The sequence below is a fragment of the Nothoprocta perdicaria genome, unplaced genomic scaffold (assembly GCF_003342845.1).
Source record: "Nothoprocta perdicaria isolate Ctin4 unplaced genomic scaffold, notPer1 scaffold_116, whole genome shotgun sequence".
NCBI lineage: Eukaryota > Metazoa > Chordata > Aves > Tinamiformes > Tinamidae > Nothoprocta > Nothoprocta perdicaria.
The window spans coordinates 549,483-570,903 of NW_020454272.1; the positions used below are offsets into that span (position 1 = coordinate 549,483).

The 21,421-nt window shown below is 35.2% G+C and overlaps 1 long non-coding RNA gene across 1 annotated transcript; it reads left to right on the forward strand.

The window, feature by feature from the left end:
- Positions 1-14,612: 14,612 nt before the first annotated feature.
- Positions 14,613-16,540, forward strand: LOC112959433. The gene is made up of 2 exons (XR_003251615.1): positions 14,613-14,742; positions 16,438-16,540. It is a non-coding gene; the product is annotated as an uncharacterized LOC112959433 (long non-coding RNA).
- Positions 16,541-21,421: the final 4,881 nt, after the last annotated feature.

Genomic DNA, 21,421 nt, shown 5'->3' on the forward strand with positions numbered 1-21,421 from the left:
AAGGTGGCTACGAGGAAGATGAGTAGAAATGCTTCATGCAGCAATTTTTTTTCAGCTGTTGCTTACTTAAATAGCAGGAAAGCATTGACTTTTTACTCAAATTCTTTTGTTTAGAAGGTGAGAAAATGATGTAGCATTGCCAGCTTCCAGATTCTCTTGAATATTTTGAATCTTCTCTATTAGGAGCTGATAAAAGACAGTATGCTTAACATATTCTCCCTACTCGTAGTCTTGCAATCAAAAAAGCATTAGAACATACAAAGAGAGGTTAATATCTCAAAACTTGCAGGCTCCTTTGTTCATCCTGGGATACCAGTGTGGGAGCCTTGCTTTAGTTTTAAATTCCCATGGAATTCCATTGAGAATGCTTTACAACTTTAAGCAGCATATCAACTTTGATTTTCTTTTAGGAAACCAGTGGATTGAGACGCTTTAGTGCTCTAGAAATTTCCCTTTTCTTTCACCCTGAGATGACTTTTCTTCTCCTTGTGTAATTCTTTAAATGAATAGGTTTGCTTTTCTCAATCATTTTGGCCCAGAATTGCTCTGAAACAATAAGCTGTCTTGTTCTCTCCCTTATCTGCCAGTAACTTTTGCAACTGCTGCAATGATTTTTCTTTTGAAAGCTTTAATACCTGCTTGGTTGTTTGGAAATGTTTTTATTTTAATTGCTGCAGTCAGGTTGACTCACAGCAGAGATTATTATGAGCGAGACAGTTGTGTGTGCACAGTGAGTGGTGAGGTTACTGCCATCAGGGGTCTTTTAATAAAAGGCTAGACAGACTTATTCTGAGAATAGGAATAGTCTAGGTAATCCTGCCCTGAGACAAGGGACTGTGGCCAAGGTGTAGTCTCAAGACCTCTTTTAACCTTGCAAATCTGTGATTTTGCTCTGTCTTTCTTGGGATCAGGAAAAAAATTCTGGGCTATTGAGGCTGTGTGTTACAGTATTGAGCATTAAGTTTACCTCTCTAAGTCATCAAGTAAACATGGATTCTTCTAGTTTGAAGAGAACTGAAAGATGATGTAGTGTGGAGAGGAACTTACTCCTTATTGTTAATTTTGTTGTTACATTCAATAAATTTATCTACTTCAGACACAAATGCAGTTCCCAGCCAGCTTGGAAACCACTCTCTGACAAAAGAGATGTGTGTGTGGAGGAGAGGGAAAGAAGGAGATGAAGAGAGGGAGCCTAACACAGGCTGCAAGCACATTAGGAAAATGATTTCACAACTGTTTTGCCTCTGTGCTTCCTGATAGATGGCACCATACTGCTAACTCTCTGTACAGCTTATCACAGAGAGGGAGGAGAGCAGACTATGAAAAACAACTAACGGAAGGTAATTTTTCTTTGTGTCACTAAAATTGAATAATAGAGCAGCCTACAGAAGCTGAGCAGAAGCTCCTTTTGTAAGTGGTCAGTTCCTTATAGGTATTTGTCATTTTAATTGGGTAACACTTTCTTTTTTTCAATATTAACCAAAAACAAAAGATTCTTGCTATGTCCAGGAGATGCATAGAGAGAGACAAACTGATTGATCTTAATCTTGTCCTGTGTGAAAGATTTTATATATAGTCACTATGCTCTCAACTCTGACTTTTTAATCCAGGGTCCTGGGAGCTGAATAGCAGTTCTGACTGTGCCAGAATGCATCTGCAAATCCATATTGAGACATCTTTTGAAAAGGTTCCCTTTGAGTGCCTTCCTGACAGACCTCTGTAAGTATTTGACCCATGCAGTATTGTCTCTGAACTATCTATTGCTGATGCCAGTGCTGCCTGCATTTATAATTGTATAAATGTAAGGAATGAGATTATGGACTCCCCTGATGCATCTCGTTTTCTGTAGTTTTGTAGACAAGGTTAGTTCAATCTGGCTTTGTATTATTTTGACAGTGAACACTGAATAGCAATATGGAAGCTACTTAATCTCCAGTTGATTATAACAGGGAGGACAGAGCCTATAGTTTCCAAAGTTTATAACTCAGCAGGGAGCACCACAATTTCTATTGGTTCTATTGACCTAGGACCTACATGGGATCCTTACAAATGCTGTCTTACTTCTGTTGCTACGTGTCGGGGATCTGCCACTTGTGCATTCATTATTACCTGCTATGCTAGCATTAAAGAAGCTTTTCCAGATGGTATGGAAGAAGAAAGAAAAATTTGTAATATGTTTCTTAATCCGTCATGTCTTCTATAGGGAAAGAAGGATTATGGATTTCATTTGCACCCAAATGCTAAAATCTGTGCCTATATAACTTGATTTGAAAGAGATAGTTAAGATAGTTCAGTTTAGCTCTCCAGCTGAGAGTAGGGATATTTCCTCTTGTACAATAGAGGAAAACACTTTTTTTCTAGGGCAGAAAAGGGAGATATAAACATTAGAAAGCCTGAGAAACAGATGGTGATTTAACTGGTAAAGTTATTATAGATAGGATGGCAGTCATTCAGACAGAAGATGTGCAAATCATAATAGCTTCTCAGGTGCATATGCACGATATGAGCCGTGTTACAGAGCAGGTCAAGCAATCAGTTTTACATTCATATCCTGAGCCTCAGTCATTTTTGTTAGCTCACTCTCCTGCGAGCAGCTTATTCCGTCAGGGCATGGAAATTTATTCTCAGATGAAGAATATTTGTTTGGCAAAACAGGAAATTCAGAACTGGTTTGACCTGATGCTAGATAACCAAGATAAAACTTCTTTTAGTCTTGTTGGCATATGGTGGTGACTTATTCAAATGGAGTTCTTAACTTTAAAGACAAAAATACTGCAGGTATTTTGAGGTACAAAAGATTGTTTCTTATTTTTTTTTACTGTTCTTTTGTGTTATACTGTGCCTTTTATTAGAAATATCTCAATTGACTTTTTAAGTATTTAGCCTACACTATAGGTATGGATCTTCCTGTTTTGTGATTCTGTATAAAATCTATCAATTAGCACAAAATTTGGAGAGGAGTCCTAAAATTCTTCAAGAAAGAAAAAGAGCATTTCCAAATATTGAACAAGGTATAGGTTAAGGTACCAACATGTCCTTGATAGTGTATTGAACCTGAAACGAAAACTTTCACAATATTCTATTTTATCTCTTTGCAGTGTCTACACTCAACCTGTGTCATAAAAATGTCAGTGACAATGTTATCCATTTTTGCATTGATCTCTTTCACAGAGATATTCAGCAGCTGAGCCTATTTCACAATCCCAGGTCATTTTTGAAGTACCAAATCTCTTTCTCATCAGCTCTCAAAATTTCCTCCATGCTACAATGACATTGCTCATGCAATGTTAAAACAAAATTTACTTATTTCATAAAAAATGTAAAGCAGGTGTGATTATGCATTTTAATATAAATTTCTGCCCCTCTTGAAAAAATGGGAGTGATGGAAGAAAAGTAAATTGAATTTAATATCAAGGAATATTTTATGAACTGTCTTAACTACTAGCACATAGTTCAATACAATTTATTTGAAGCTGCAGACTGCAATTTATTTGCAGTCTGTCTAGTGAAGCAAAAGATTTGGATGATATATATAGATATAGATATATAGATCTCGTTACAGGTTTTAGAGCAAGAAATATTACTTGAGTTTAGAATCTGAATCAAGAAGTGGGAACACTGTAGTTCTGTTTGAGTAAATGATGAAAAAGATCATGGGTAAGCATGCATGTACATGTCTAACATGAGTACAGCCCTTTGCTAAGTCCAGTCTCTGGTGTTATCTGCAATAGTCATACTGCAGGCATGTAGGAGTAGGATAACGCTCCTTCATATGATGAAATGAAATCATTGATATGATTGGAAAATCAATTCATTCATTCCATCATTCATTGGATATGAACAATGTTGGAAAAGCAAAGAGGTCTTCAGCATTTCAGAATATGCCCCAGTGCCACTCTGATTCTCAGATGTAACCATCCACAGGGAGGAGAAGTGAAGGAGGTGCTACAGCAGACCTGAAATAGTTAGCAAGTTGTCTAGGTCTTGAATGCCAAGCAAAATTGGTAATTGGGGAGGAGGTCGTAATGAATACAGTGGCAAAGAAAGTGTTGCTAGACTCAGACAAGGCATGGAAATAGAAGTTAGGAGAGCCAAAGAGAAAGTTTATCTTGTGTTTATTTGTTTTTGAGATTATTGCAATCCTAGGCTTTAGAAAAGCCTAGTACCTGTTTGCCTAGCCTAGTTTGCCTAGTTTGGGAAATCCGTATCTATTGTTGCAGACCAATAACAAACCTATGACATGTCTTTTAGACTGAAAATCTAAACAAAGCCCCAGCAAGCCTTTAGAACAATTTTTGTGTGATTTGAGGATTGAAGATAATGGAAATGGGATAAATGGGATAAATAGTAAAGGTGTATTATGCCAAGCAGAACTGATACCTTTCTTTGCTAGAATTAATGAATTTCTAGACAAGGAGTTGTGGTTGATGTCATCTGGCTGTACCAGATATCTGGAAATTAATATCTGAAAATTAGTAGTCTAATCTGGGGAAATGATAAGTGAAATATAGAATTGCCTAAATAGGAGACAATAGTGGTTAGTGTTGAGTAAGAAAGTACTGGATTGTATGAGTATCACCAGCGGAGTTCCTGAAGGATGAGTGTTTTGATCACTTCTACCTAAATATTTCCTCCAGTGACTTGGGCACCAAAACTGAGAGCAAGCTGATGAAGTTTGCTGATGACACAAAGTTAATTAACAGCATAAATAAAAGGATAATTAAAATGCCATACAGAAAGGCCTAGATAATCCCGTGAGTAATAGAATGTGAGGATATTCAGTATTATAAAATGAAAAGCTATGTGTTTAGGGACCAATAAAAAGACTGTGCTATGAGGGCATGGAGGTAGAAGGAATTGGATAGATGATCACTAAATGACCAAGTGACTAATATTATGCATCTGTTCAAAAGGGAAATGAAAAGCGATGATACATTCAATGTTGATTTTGTACGGAAAACGTGTTGTTACTATAACACACAATGGAGAGATTTCTTTTGGAAATGTTAATTGACAATTTTACGTAGTTATCAACAAGCAAACAGCAAAATATAGCCTCATATGGCTTTGCAGAATGAGGTGGTGTATTACTGTTTCATTCAAGTGGAAAGAACAGTTCTTTAAATCTAGAAGACTAACACATGAGCAAGTTGGTATAAACTGGATATGACAAATTTAGTCTGGAAATGAGAAGGGTTCTAACAGGAGAACAGGGAGAGTGTACCTTTAGATCAGGCTTATCCGTGCAAGAAAATGAAATTTTCAAGGTGGCTTTGGAGGAAAACTTTATGAAAAAAATAATGTAAAATGATATATTCGAGAGCAGAGAACTGGATAGGGTAACCTAAGAAGTGCTTAGCCACCACCATCCAGCAACCTGTTTGGAAAGGATGGAAATGTCAACACAGTTACACAAGTTGACTTTTGCCTCTCCAGAAAATGCACATCTCCTGCTTCCCTCTATTCTTCTACCAGAGTTATTTGGAAGAGGAGAGGAAAAGGAAGGGAAATTAGCTTTTTTTTTTTTTTTTTTTTTTTTTTTGTTCAGGGCAGGTGTGATGACTGACTTGGGAATTATCCAAAAGACATGATCTGTTAAATGGTGAATGAATGTGAATATAATAACTGCCATCCATGTTGACTGTGTTTACACTGAGAGACGAAAATTTAAATCTCTGTAGCTGGAGTTAGTGTCTTGGCCTGTTGAGCTGACAGCTAGAGAAGTCAGGCTGCTGTCAGAGATTCACTGTTCAGCCTTCTGCATGTTGCCCTGTAGTTGTTAGGGATGACACTCACATTATGTAATGCACAATTAAACAGCCGTAATGGGAGGACAGAGAGTCTAACAAGCAGAAATAGCAGAACTAACTTACACAAGAAAACTTTCTTGGCAACATTACACCAATCAATGAGGAGCAGCTTGGAGCAGTCCAACAGCCAGCAACGATCGAACAACCTGGAATAAGCTCTCTATAACTCATCTTGGTCTGTTTACCTCGGGAATGTGTGACTGTAGAAGACTTCCAGGAGTGCATGACTGTGGGAGACTTCCAGGGGTGCCGGGACTAAACTTGTGCAGCCGGAACCAAGACACTTAAGACCCTTCTCCTGACTTCTGCCAATTTCACTGCTGTCAGCAATGAAAGGGGAAGTAGACACCCAAGCTTCCCTGGTTTTTATACTCTTATATGCGTTCATAATCACTATTTCATGAGGCAATAAATACACAAACTTCTCCACATGGGTCTAGCTGCTTAGCAGTAATTAATGCACCCATTTATCCTATCCTGACATAAATCACAACAGTTAATCAATCTGAGAATTGTAACAGGCCCTTTTCTTTTGCAGATAAGAAGCTGACCAGGGTATGTGGGGTACATTAACTGCTGTGCTTTACATGGAAATGAGCCTGATATAGTGCAGTAATGTGAGGGAAAAAAAAAAAAAAAGATCAGGAAGATGTTCTGGGAGAACTTGACACTGTGTGTGTCTGTTGGAGGAAACCAGAATTCTTCTGTGAAGAAAACTGGCTACTACATCTGCCACTGTGCTGAGTGGATAGCAGTACAGGCTTGCACACCTCTGCGAAAGAGAGCAGAACATTTTCTCTTCAGAATCGGTTTGAGAACTGATCAGAGAGAAATGGAGGAAGAATGGTACAAAGGAGACAGAGAAGGATTGTGCAAATAAGGAGAGAGAAGAAACTAGAATATGAAAAGATGGAAATAAGAAAAGGATACAGATAAACAGGGATAAAGGGTGTGTGAAGGGGGACAGAAAAAGATGAGATGGCATGAGGAGAGATGGGTGGAGAGAGGAGGGCTTGCATAAATGCCTACAGGAGCTGCAGAGAAAAGGCTTGTGTGTACAGAAAAAGCAGAAAGATGCACGATGGATGCACGAATTGGGGGAGGGTGAGAGGCAGTGAACACACACAGCGGGAGGGAGAGAGAGAGAGAGATGGCGAACATGCACATAGGGGTGGTGGGGAGAAATAGTGGATGTACGCAGCAGGGAGAGAGTGATGGAGAGAGAGAGACACAGCAGATGCACACAGCAGGGGGGGGAATGCATAGAACAGGGCAAGAAGCACAGGGAAAGTATGGAAAAGCCTCCACAGAACTAAGCAATAATATGATAAGAAATCATAAAATTCATGATTTGGACGTTTATCATTATTTAACAGAGGATATCAAGAAACTTTGAAGAGAATTTACATTACTTAAAAATTTTAAGCACTTCAGATGTTAATAGTGTTTGGTTTGGAATAAGACTATGCTTGACATAATGAATTCCTTCTTTGCATTTGCAATGCAGCAGATGTCTGCTTTCTCTCTCTGACAGGGTACCCAATCTATTGCTTTTTGTCATTAATAGGACTGTGGCTCTTTGAAGGACGTGCACATATCTTGTCAGTATGGTCCAAATGACCTGCCTCACTCTTTGCAGTGGTATTGCACAGGTAAGAAAGGTGATTGGGAAGAACCATTGCTTAATATTTGTGAAATCTAACAGCTGTCAGATGCCTCTTGATGCTTGCATGATTGTTTGGGGACTGATCTATGTTAATCAATGCAGAATCCAGTTTAAAAGAAGTTGCCATTATGTGCCTCCATATGTGGTGTGTAGAGGTACTTGGTACCTGCCACCAGCATGTGTAAGGTAAGAACTGTTTGATGCTAAATATTAATTAGCTTAAATAATAGGACAGTCAAACTGTACGCTTCATTAATCTTGTGGAGGATTTTTTTTCTATTATTTGATTAGATGATTTGTATCTTTTTGCAATTGCAGTGAAAATATATAATAAATATCCAGCAATTTTTGAGTCTGACTAATGTAAATCCTACTGGTATGCATATGGAGGGAACACTGGCATTTTAGTTTTTTTCATTATTATTATCATTCCAACTGTTTACAAAGTTATTACTCTATGACTGCACTGACAATTTAATAGACAATTTAAGTGACTCAAAGTGAGAGACTTCTCACTCGTTAAGACATAAAGTCAGTACAGCAAAGGCATAAGACAGAAATGCTTCAGATAGATAACTTCAGATTAGTTCAGAGTCCTACCACGAAAATAATACTACAAGCCATAGTGAGAAATAATGAAGTCATAGAAGTGTCTAGTTTTCTCTAGACCAGCGTTAGAAGGATCCAACTGCCTTGAATATCCTTTTCTGCCATGAGCAAAGTCTGTGAATGATTTCATGAGTAATGTCTAGAAGCAAAGACGGAGAGAAGGAGTGTCAAAAGAACTAGGCATTTTGTGTGTGTCAAGTGGAATCGGAAGGAAATATGGGAAAAAATGGGAGATTGTATGAAGTTAAATTTTAATGCATCTGAAAGATCAGTTCTAAGAGAAGGAGATCATTCTATTTCTGTATACATTGGCACATGGTCCGCAGGTTCATTAGTGCTCTTTGTGTAATGGGTGTATGCATTCATTTCCCATAAACATACTTTCTTTAGTCTTCTGCAGCTCGGTGTTGTGAATTTCTTCTTTTTTTTTTTTTTTTTGCAAGAGGTTTATGGTAGATGCTCTTGGCATGGAGCCAAGATTGGTGGCGCTGCTAAGTGGGTGGACTGTCCTCTCTCCTCAAGTGGCTCTGTTTGGTGGTAGCGTCAGCTGAACCTGTGCACCCTCACACTACATTAAATACAACATGATGTTGCATGAACAAAACGAGCACTAATGTGAAAGAGTGATGTCTTGCGCATGTTTGCAACCCCATTTTCAAAGTGCTACTGTGATGCAAGCAAAGGGCCTGATGCTGCTTTAATGGGCTCTGTGCAGCTTCCTAAGTTAATGGAAGAGGTAGGCCCAGTTTATTTAAATGGTGAAATGATTGCTTCTGGAAAGCTAAAAAATAGATATTTATAGTGTTTATTTCCTAATTTTGCCTTGATATTTGTTCCTAGTATTGTCCTAGTAAGTTTTGTCCCTTTTCTTTGATGTTTTAAATTTTCACCTCATATGAAAAACAAAGAATCTTGTTAGTTCAGATGTTTGAATATTTGGAAGATTTGGAAACAATCTTTCTTGGTACTCCGATAGTTGCATTTTGTAACCAGCACAGGCCTCGGAGAGTAAGGATTATGTTGGACAATTTGAGTAGGACAAGATGAGCTGAATATTATTGCCAGAAAAAAGGCTAAAATACAAATGATTCAGTAAAAGGTGAAAATTCATCAGCAGTAGATATAGCTTCAGTGGATCTGTCATAAAAGCAGAAGTTTAGATGAAAGTTTCAGATGAGTAAGAGAATACTTCTATGAAGCAATATTGGTATTAAATAAAACTTATGTCGATATATATGAGTATTGTGATACACAATTTTACACAATTTTTTGGGGGTACCAAGATATTTCTGTTCTTTGGTGAGATCTTTACTTTTTAATAAATGAGTTATTTTATTTTTCTGAATATGTGCTTATATGTTAAAAATGCAAGAGGTGTATTGTAAAACATATGTAAGTAACATCTCATAAAAAAAATCTTGTTTACAAAGCAGATGATGTGCAGAGTTAATTCTAGCAGGACAAGATTTAGAAATAACAGAATACTAAAACCTTTTCTTCCCCTTTCCATTTTTCATCAGCCACTCTATTGAAATTAATTTTGTAGAATATCAAATTAGATTCTGTTTGTTTAACTACTTGAACTGTAGGGGTTACATGCCAGATAAAGGAAAGTGTTTTGAATATAAAATAGTTCAAAATTAAGTCATTTTAAAATGAGAATGAATGCCATGAGAAAAGCTCAGTCCCCTTCAGCTCTGATTAGTGACTGTGTGATGCTTAAATGGGTAGACTTGAATATTAATATGGTTGGTGTGTGCTGTGTTACATCTTTTCTATATAAAAAGCAAGATTAGAGGTACAGCATCAGCCATATCTGATTCTGTTACTTCATAACATATATTTTCTTTGTTTTGCTTTTTCCCCCAATTACAATGTTTTCAGTGTTGTGATTTAAAACATGTTGCATAGTAAAAATGAAATTAACATTCTCTGGTTATTCATTTTTTTTTATGATTAAAACCATTTTTTTTCACTTAGAACCATGGTCTGCAGACACTATAGTTTCCTTTTTCAAAAAGCCCAAAACATTGAATTATCAAATGTGATGAAACTATAGAAGGAACAGATAGAAAGGAAAAGAACAGAGAGAAAAATAGCAGGTAGAAGAAGAGAGTGGGAAAATGCGGCCAAATTTTTGTGCATTTATGCAGCACAAACTAGGACTTATGCAGCAACATGACAGAAATGTAAATTATGACCATAACATTGCTACATAACTAAAAGGAGAGGCCTGCTTAATTCCTATATTTCTTCACATATTGCATGTATTTTAGGTATATCTGATGAGTTGATTTTAGTCAATTATGTAATTGCAAATGTATTAAAAATAAAAAATAATAAAAACTATCACACTGAAAAAGTTTATAAATGCTTTCAGGTGTTTGTGGCCATCTACATCTCAGTGAAAATTTGAAACTAGCTTAAAAGTGTTTTAGTTTTTTCTTATGCTACATTCCTATTTTCTGTGTGTATGTCTGTGTATATCAATTAATGATCCAGTGTGCACCACGTTTTATTTACTCTATTTGAAAGTATTATTTTGGTCTTTCTTTTGAGGATATTGGTATTAGTATTGATTATAGATTCTGAGAATTTTTATCTACTATGTCTTGCCACCTTGTGGTTTTATTAGATCAAGAGAACCTTCTTCCTTTCTGATATTTTTATGTTTAGGGTTGTGATGATAGAATTCAGATTTTTTTTTTCTCCTCCTTCCGGTGGTTCTGCTTTCTGAATCCTTGGCATCTATGTGATCTCCATTGAGTTGGAGTAGGATGTAGTAAGTATTCCACAATTAATGCTTATATTGTATTAATGGTGTATTGGTGGTATTAATTTGGTGGATTCAACGTTGTAATGCTGTATTCAGTTCTCGTAAGATCAACTGTCCTTGTTTCCTAAGTCAACTCTCATTTCTGAAATGAGTTAAAAATAAATTCTATTGTTATAAAGACAGACAAAGTGAAAACCGAAAGTGAGCATATTCAGAAAAACATTTTCTTGAACAAATAAATTGTATAGTCTTGCAAACGCCTTGCTGGTCCTGAACAGTTTGAATATCACGTTAATTACATTCATAGTTTGTTAGAGAAAACTTTCAAGTTATAAGTATAAGAGAATTTGATTTGCCAGATTTTCTGAACAACCCTTTCTTTAAATTTCTACCCTGCACAAATGTTTTAAAATTTTAAATCTTCCCTGCTTCTGCAAAATGAGTCATATCAAATTGTGGTCGATCAAAGTATTGTTACATTTATTGGTAAATTTATTTTTCTTGAAGAGACAAAAAAAGTTGTTTTTGCAAGAACCTCATTCGTACACTCAATAATTTCAAAAATGTTCAAAAATATTCTGTGCTGTTTTCTTTTAGTAGTCATTTGAGGCAGGTCAGTTTGGTAATTATGCTCCACAGGGGCATAAGAAATGAGGAAAAAAAAAAGGATGAATAATGATTTGTTAGCATTCCTTTGTAAATCAGTGATAGAAATCTCATTTGAAATACTTGGTGTGGCATTATATCAGTGCGTTCCACAGAAAAATGCTGGAGAGGATGCAGAAAAATCTGGGGATGAAAAATTTTCTTGCAATGAGATATTATAAAAGTAGGCTGGAACTTCTTGTCTACAGAAAGATGGCTTTGGTTGAGAACTTCTATTTACCCATTTGTCATAACACAGGAATATTCGATAAAGCAGTAAGAAGTGACAAATGCCAAATGTTTGAAAGAGCTGTTCTTGAACTGCTGCAGTATAGCACTGAGAATAAACTAAATGAATAAACTAAACGAATAAATATAATATAGTGGAGAATGTTTAACACAGCTTTTGAAGAGGGAAGTATAGTTCTGATGCACCTGGAATTTCAGATTATTTATCAACTTTTTTAGCAAATGTTCTAGAAAGTGTACATACGTAGCTTCCTATAAAGTATACCTATGTACCTTCCTATATGAGGAATATGTGGGAAGAGCTGTAGCAGAGCTGTAAGACCGTGTAGTCCATTAAAGCAAAGAGAACCTGAGATAATTATTACATTATTATACAGGAGAAAATGCAGCATTTTTTCCTTTGAATTAGAGTATATGAGACATGGAATTCATCTCTGTAGCATTTTGATAAGGTCAAAATTTTAAATTTATTAAGAATGGAATTGGAAAATTAATGGAGAATTGCCTAATAAGTAGTAGCTGTTAAACATAGTGGTGCAGATACAACCTGTCACTCAAGATATATTATCCTCTTTTGTTTAATGACAAGTATTTTGCATTTTCTCCTGATGTTAGTAACTGTGAAGACAGGCTATATCCTAAGTGGACTAATGCTCTGATCTGCAGTTGCAGTTTCCAGATTCCTAATTCATACCTGACTGTATATCTAAATATCCAAAATTTTATCTTTAAGAGCACTGTATCAAAAGAAGATACATTATTTAAAAAATAGGTTGTTGTGTGATTCATTGAGATTTTTTTTTTCCTACTGGATAAAGGTGCAACGCATTGTAATGTCAAGACCAGATGTGACTGTTTTGTTGCTAAAGTTGGTGAGGAGATTAATATTAAAAATTATTCTTGCCATAAACAAATTACTTTAGGATGTGATGAAGAGGAAAGCATAGGAAAGTCAGTTTTCTGTATGTTGGGGAAGACTTTACATGCAATACCTGTAAGTGGAATTATACTCACATTAAAAAAAGGATTATTTTATGGAAAACATTTTTGCCTAGCTGTTACTGTTTGCACTGAAGAGTGGCGACAACTTCTGGGAGTATAATGTGTGCTATTGGTCCCTGATATGTAGAAAGCAATTTTCTTTTGGATCCCTATTGAGGACTGAGTAAATAAATACGTTGTGCAGTTTTGACTAGATTATTCAAACTCTGTTCCTGAATCTGTGTTTCTACAATTTATTTATTTAAATGTAAGAAATTCTCTAGATGCCTCCAACACTTTTCTGATTTCTTTGACAAAAGACTACTTCCTCCTCTCCTGTAAATGTTCAGGTTCTTGTCAACCTATTCATCCTGTCATTTTCTAAGAGGCCAGCTGGGCACATTCAGGACTGTTGTCTACTATTTGGAGGTCTCCCACACTATAATAGATCAGTGAAATTAAAGAGAGTTCCAGGTTAAATCTACTGTGTCATATTTTTAGCTAGTAACCTTTTGCCTTGAGAAAAATATTTGTTAATTTGTTTTTGTAAAATATATATGTCTAAATTTGCAAGCCTAGATATTGGGTAATTCAGGTTAGAGTTCAACAGTCTTTGGAAAATGTTCCTCTTTAAGTACCCATCATGAAACATAAGGATTACCTGGTGTAGGAGTAGTCTTGACTCTACAGAAAAAAAACAGATGCAATTGGAAAATGCTGGTGAATTTAAACATTTGAAGAATCTAAGAGTCACCTACTGATTGCGCATACAGATCACTAAAACAATTGTCTACTACTTATGGTTTTAAGTGAGCAGCAGAGCCACAGATGATGCTTTTGTCCCCGTGTATCTGCAGAGCATTTAACCTTATGCTTGATTTTAAACTCGTTCTTAAATTCCATTGGCTTCTGAGCTGAAAGGGAAGCATGTGCTTATGTGGTTTGCTGAATACTGATGGACTTCAGGACAAGGGAGAGCTTTTGTGCATTTAGGCTTAATCAAGACATATATCTAGAATGCAGAATGTTTCTACCAGAGTCAAATACATTTGTGATTTGATTGATCTCAAATACAGCTCATTTTTAACACTGGTGTGTGATTTCACTAGGGCAGTCTGCTTTTACCTCTTGAGTTTTGTGCTTTTGTAAGGACTTTACTGTATGGCTTTCCTTTTTAAGAGGCTTTAAGAGTTAAAAATAAAAGGAGACAGAAAAAGTGAAAATGGAAATGGACTGTGAAAATGGAAACAAGAGCACAAATAGTTAATAAAACGTAGGATGTTCAAGTAAAATGAAGTCAAGTTTCTTCTTTGAACCTGATATCTATTGTATAGCAAGCATGATTTGAAGAAGCCATAATAACTAATAAGTTATCTGTACCTGGATTATGAGGATAAATTTGCAGATAAAGGTATGTGTATAATGGAAGCTTCAAAACCTGCAAATCTGATATGATAAATGATTCAAAATTTAATATATTAGCTTAAATTTTTATGTTTGCAAAATGAGTGAAATACTATATCTAATGCAAAAGCCATATTATCATAAATATATTTCTCAAAATATAAGACATAAATTGCACTTAAATTTAGTAATGTGTGAAGGTATTCTTGAATGTATCTTTGTGATTAAATGTGAACAATTGCTCCTTTAAGGTAAAGGTCTGTGTATGTGTGATTAATCAGATTGAAATGACAGGGCGGACAGCTCATGCCATGCCTAGTTATCACAATGATTGATTTTAGTCGATGCCACTGGATGAAAAAATATCTGTTAATAACTACAGCTGCAAAACTCCTGATGTCACTGATAGTACAAATCACTTCTCACGTTCTGTGTTATCTGGCTCATTTTCAGACACACAGCATACAAACAGATCTATTGGAATGCAAAATTATAATGTACAGATTTATGCAAGAGGAATGACTGCAAAGTGCATTGCATGAGTGCTGTAAGAAGCTGAAATTGCTGCTGTTGTAGCTGTCACAGGCACGCTATTTTCTTTGGTATGTATGGAGTTTTTTTCTGTCAGGCTTTTATCATGCCGACTGTTTGTGCTGTTCATCTCTTCCTGCTTAAAATAGAAAATCAGTCAGTGAACATGGAAGTGTTTTTGGAATAGTTCTTAAGTAACTTGATTGATTTGTACTTTCTGATGAAATACATTTGGTTGTTTATTAGAAGCTCTGAACAGACATGTTCTGGAATCAACAAATGTGATTATAAATTACATTGTATTGCATTAACAGAACTCTGCAATAAGTAAATTCCTTGACACGCAGTAGTCAGTATATTTTTATTTTGAAATATCTGGAGAGTTTATCAAATATTGTGTTTGATCAATATTTTACAGATCAAACTCATCTCTAGGTGTCTCTAGACACTTAGAGTAGTAAAGCTGGTCTCATAAGGTGATAGGGCTAATGGGGAAGGTGGGTGTCTGATGGGTATCAGAGTAGGAGAGGGACAATAAGTCTTACATATTTGGCAGGATGCACTGCACTCCCATTCCCTCTACTTATTACTGCAATGCAAGAATCTACAAAAGACATTTGTACTGCATCATTTTCTGCACTTTTCCCTCTGATGAAAATGCTTAGCACTGGAGGGTGGAATAATCTTCAGTTTTTCCAGCATCTCATGCCCACAGACTGCAGAATACAAACAGTGCTGGGAGGGTACAAATCCCTTTGCATCAGTATTAACTGATTCTCTTCCCACACCTAAATAATGCATCCTGTGTTGTTCTAAATCCCGCCCCCCCAGCCAGCCTTTCTCTTGCTTCTGACATTGCCCACTGGACAATGACAACACACATTTCCCATACCTCCCAACATAAAGATTTCCTGCAGGTAACCTTGTTGCTATAGACTCTTTCCCCCTAGAATTTACAAATGCATCAATTTTTAGGAACTATTTGCAGCCCTCTACAGCCATTTACATTTACAGCCATTTTAGCAGTGGTCTGAATTCATGCCTTTTTTTTTTTTTTTAAAAAAAAAAGAAGATTCTCTCTTTTTTTTTTTTTCCTCTTTCAAGCCTCTACTTCCTCTGTTTAGTTAAGATTTTCAACTTCAAAAATCTTCTAAGAAGAAAAAAAAAAGTAGCTGTTTAATGTGCATGCTGCTCTATCATGCTGCTGTTTAATTATGGCTTGTGTTCTGTAGGAAATCAGACTGTGGTTACAATGATACCGATTAGCCTCGACATTTTATGAAGGTAAATGATAGGAGAAAAATTGTAAACTATGGGAAAGTAGAGATGATTATGACATAGTAAAGATATTAAAGAGTAACCTTCCCTATTATTTGCTCTTATTTCTCCAGAGGGGCCTGGTTTGGATAATGATTTAGTAAGTGCCTCTGTCTGTCACAGAGAGATCAAGTTCTTATTGAAAGATAAGCAAAGATACACCAATGTGCACTGCAGGAATTTGATGGTAATTTTGTAGCCATTGATACATTAAATGTGAGTTCAGGTAGACTGGCATATTTCTGAAGTCTATTATTGAAATTTTTTAAAAATATGCATTTTTAAATTATTCCAGTGAAACTTCTAGTAATAAATGTAATGCATATACAAAAGACTTACCAGACTTACCATGACACAAAAACAACATTTTATATAAATAATTTTCATCACTGAATAATTCTTATAGAGACCAACAACATAACCCTCACATATTGCCATTCTATTTACAGGCCCACGGCTCACAGCTGAGAATTACTCAGATTTTGCCTCTGAATGTGGACTTGAATCTGCAGTGGGATACTCATTCCTGGCTTCCCTATTAGACTTTCAAATCAGCATTAATTGAATTTCATCCATCTCTACTTCTGAATCACTGTAAACCATCATAAAAGCTTCAGAATCTCTTCCAGTGGGACTCAGTGAAGACAGAAAGCCCACAACTCAGTCTTCCCTGTTTCCTATTTGCCTCCCTGGCAAATATTTTGGACTATACTGTCCTGAATATTAGGTGTTACAGGAGTTGAATGTGCTGGGAGAAAGGGATCAAGTATGACAGGCAAGAAGTTTAAAATGTTGATTGCAGTCTCGTAGTAGCTGGGTGATGAAAGAGCAAATGTTTCATTCTGCTTTCTTCAACCTGACTATAAGCTCCTTTTCTATCACTAGTCAGACATCCCTCATTTTGAGTTCCAAGTTATGTGATTCTCCATGAGTTGGCGTCAAGAAACAGGGTTGGTTCAGTCCTGGAGTATTGCCATCTTTCTTTGCCAGTGACAGCCTAATTTCTTTGCAGTCTGCTCATATGCTTCCCTCACCCAGTGCCTCTTCTCCTGTAGCTGAAAACAAAGGTCAGAGATTGTTTAGAAAAAATCAGGAATTCTCTGTTGGAGACTGTCAGTGTTTTTCAAGAAGCCACAGTTGGGTGCCCGTAGTAGAGAGTCTATGTTATTTTTCAGTATCAATGCAGGTGTTTTCATTCCTACTGAATCTGGTATATTAAAAAATAATTCCTGGCATGTTTTCTTTTATTTTCTTAATCTTAGAAGGGAAAATATAGTCAGAATTTTTTCCTTCTTAATGTACTAAACAGATTAGTTTGTGTCAGTTTTCTATGAACTATCAAAACAAGGAACTCAAAGTTGGCTAAATATTCTTTTTTTATCATTACTGGTTGTGGTTTATTCATCATAGTAAGTAGATGTTTGTTACCTTTTCATTCTTAATACAAATGCTTTTATATATATATAAACGCTCAACAAATATAACATAATATAATATAACAAATATAATGCTCAACAAAGTGCAATGCACAGAGCTTTACTGGTTTTGTTGCGTTACTCTGGAAGTAGACCTAAGGAAGTTATCTAGCCAAACTCAAGTCAACCAAGTTGGTAAGAGAATTACTACAACTTGATGTAGCCAGCTTTATACTTAATAATCTTTAATGTGGAATAGTAGAATCTAAACTGACCAAAATTCAGGTGTGTGTTGATGGATGAGTATTATCAGCTCAAATATAAGTAGTTTGATGTTTTAAGTCCCCTTTTCATTCCATTTTGAGTTACACTCTTGAAAGAGAGTAATTTGTTAGCCACTTCATGTTAAGAAAAGCAAGATCTTATTGTCTCTTCAGTAATAACATTCTACATGCAACTTATTGCTTACTGCATCATGGGTATCTTCAGAATCCTGAATTTACTCAGACTTTTTCAAAATGAAGGAAAATCTAGTATTTGCTGTTAGTTTCTGTTGCTGAGTAAATAATTTACAGTTAAGAATAAAAGTGAGCTGACTCGCAAGAAAATATACAGAGAAATTCTAGTCCATATTAATAGTAGTATAGTAGTACCAAATTTGTGGTGACAAATAGACAAAATGTCTTAAATATTTGTCTTAAATATTTAGGTAGTTATTTAGGGTTTTTTTTTTTTTTTGTATAAAGAAAAAGAGGCTGGAATTTTTGATCAAGGAAAGGTAAGTATAGGTACACCATTTGTTCATTTTTCTTTAGCAGAATAAATGAGTAGCTTTCTGGTTGTATGTTTTTATAATGGGAAAAATATAATATTTTTCATGGTAATACTACTGTATGGTAATATACTAATGTTGCTACGCTCAGGAATCTGTTTAAAAATACATAATCCATGATTCTCAGTTGGATAGTGTGCTTGATAATGCTGTTTTCATAACTAAAGATATTTTATTTAGGTGTAACATGAATTAAACTGCTTAAATTTCAGCAGAGTGGTAGTGTTGTTAAATTATAACCTCTTATACTAAAAGCGATAATACCTCTTATCATTATTTGAGTGTGTTGTACTGTGCAATTTTGAGGAGGAGGAAACTGAAGAGGAAATTAAGAACTGAGCTTGAGTTCTTTATTATTCTTTATCTATTATACCACAATCTGCATTTACTTATGAATGGGTCTATGGTGGGAACTCAATGGGTTAGTTTGCCTATTCTATATTCTATTCTATAAAGCATATACATGTTTTATATAGTTTGTACAAAATTTTAAAGACCTCAGCATTTAAAGTTAACATGACCGATGCATTGGAATAGTGGGATCTTGGTGGTTAGTATTATACAATGTGGATGCATAAAGTTGGAACAATATACCTAAGATATGCTTCTCTTTTCCCCCAAAAAATAGCTTTATATTACAATTTGCTATTGAAATAGAGAAATATTTTCCAAAAAGTATTTTCTAGTGGGTGCAAATACCAACTCTTCACATATCTTGCAGTGATCTATCAAACAAAATGACAGAAGAGATAATCCTATAGTGCTTCCTCCAGAAAATTTGAGTGTTCTGATGCACATTCCTACTCCTGAAATTGGTCTGGAACAACCAAGCCAGAATTTGATTGTGAGGCTTCAAATATTTTACAGTATCATATATGCAAAAATATAGCAACTACTTGAAAAGTTTTTGTTCTGGTCCAATGCTAGTGTATGTGAAAGTGTGTAAAAGATATTACTTAATGTAAAAAAAAAAGAGGAAGCAAAAATATAAAGAGGTGGAAAGTAGAAATTTAGCAATTTTGAATAATGAAGACTCTGCATTTATGGTGCAAAATCAGCATTAAAAATAGTCTTTTTTTATTAAACATTTGGTCCACCTTTAGTCATTATCTGTAGTTTCAGAATTTAACTTTTGGGGCCCCTTTATGCTGCATTGTTAAGGAATCTTTTTGCTACACGATCTACTTCAGGGAAAGACTCTATAAACCTGTCTTGTTAGAGCTTCTGGAAGCAATTGCTGCTGTGCCTAGAAGGGATAAATCAGGAGTCTTATTCCAGAATTCTTCAATTTGTTGTAGTGTTGTTGTAGAATATTTTAGAAAGTGCATTTTCAGATAATAGTTCACAGAAGACATTTTTGGTTTTATATCGGGTTATGCACAAGGGTGTTTCACTGTGTTAAAATATGTGTTGTTCTCTGTTGTGCTCTCAGTACTCCATAGACCAAATTCAAACAGCTTTTTTTTTTTTCTTACCTTAAACTTCTTCTCCTATTTTTGCCTTAAACTCTCATTGCTGAACATAAATATTTGAATAAATTGTAGCTTCAGTTAACCTGCTCCCTTCTAAAACAAACAAATAAACAAACAAACAAACAAAAAAAAACCCTTCTTACTCTTTTCTATGTGAAATCAGGCAACCATCAAATATGTTCAATAAAATGTGTAATGTGTATGGTTATGTTGATTAATAAATACCTAAGGTATATACTTAGAGAACGAAATCTTAGAGAATGAAATCACTGTAGTCTGCTGTTGTGGCCACTTCCCGGCAAAGGAACTTGGAAATCTTTGGAGAATAATGAGTTAAAAAAATGACAATAAGCAAACTTAGCTAGCTAACTGTATTGTTGTTTAGCTGCTTCAGCTCTTGTAGCATGCATTTTTAAATTCTTTAGGTCATTGTGTTTATTTATATTGTGAAAATATAAATATTGCTTGTATTGTTTATTTATAATGTGAAAATACGTCATCTGTTATTAACAAAGTATCAATGATATTAACAAAGAATCAATTGATATTTATTGATATTATTGATATTGTGAAGAAGCACAATTTTACTCTTTTCCTGAACATTTCAGTTTCAGGGAAGCCTTTTTTCATTAGAAAGTAGAAAAAAGAGAGTATAAAAATAATTAAACACACAACCTGCTGTTTGAATTTCTTTTTTTGACAAGGCTTTCTTTGGATGTTCACAGGTTTTGTGTTTCAGAAGGAAATGTTAGTTTGTATTCTGAAACATGCACCAGTAACTATCATAGTAAGCTATGGAAAACATTAAATACTTATACACTGTTTGAGCTCTAGATTATTAACCCACTATTAAATGTGGTAGAACTTGGCCAATGAGTCAAAAATTACATTACATAGGGAAAGCACAATCTTAAGCCTGTTTCCTTTAGAAATCAAGCCTGCATAGTGTTGAAAGAAGAAAAAAAAAGATAAATTACTTACATAAGAAAACTTAGAAAACTTATATGAAGAATTAGACCACTGTGTTCAAAGAGATCTAGGATTTTTTTCAGTGGTAGGAGTGTTGATTCTTGTGATTTATAGAAAACACCTGACTTCTATACTCAATCAGTGGTATTCTTCATTTATTTTGATACCAGTGAAATTGTAGCATAGGTGAAGACACAAACAAAATGCTCCTTCTTCTCTTCTTCCTTATTGTGTTTAACATAGTGTAGACAGAAGTTGCAAAGAAGGGAGACCGACTGTGACAGAAATTAGTCCACAGTTAGGAATAAGGGTAGGCAAGGAAGAGTTTCTAATGCTTTATCATATATTAGAATATTAATAGACAGCTATACCAATTAGATAAGAAGCTGTGGCTTCTAAGGAATATGGCAGCTTTTAAAAACAAATTATTTTTTGTTGTCCCTTTTTTGAGAGAGGGAGAAATGGAATTGTCTGTTGAAACAGAATCACTAAAATAAATCTTAAATTTATCATACTTCGTCTATGTGTTTTTTCACTAACTGAAAGTGTAGTTTGAGATTTAAAAATTATAATTTTCTCTTCTCTTTTTACTCAAATGTCCTTTATTTTCATGTGCAGGCAGAAAGACCTGGGAATAAGCTTCCATGCTGTGCATATAAATAGCTCCTCCAGCAACTAGCAAGAATTAAAACTTTGTATTAACTGCAATAGCTGCATTAACTGGAATGGTTTATCCAGGATACAT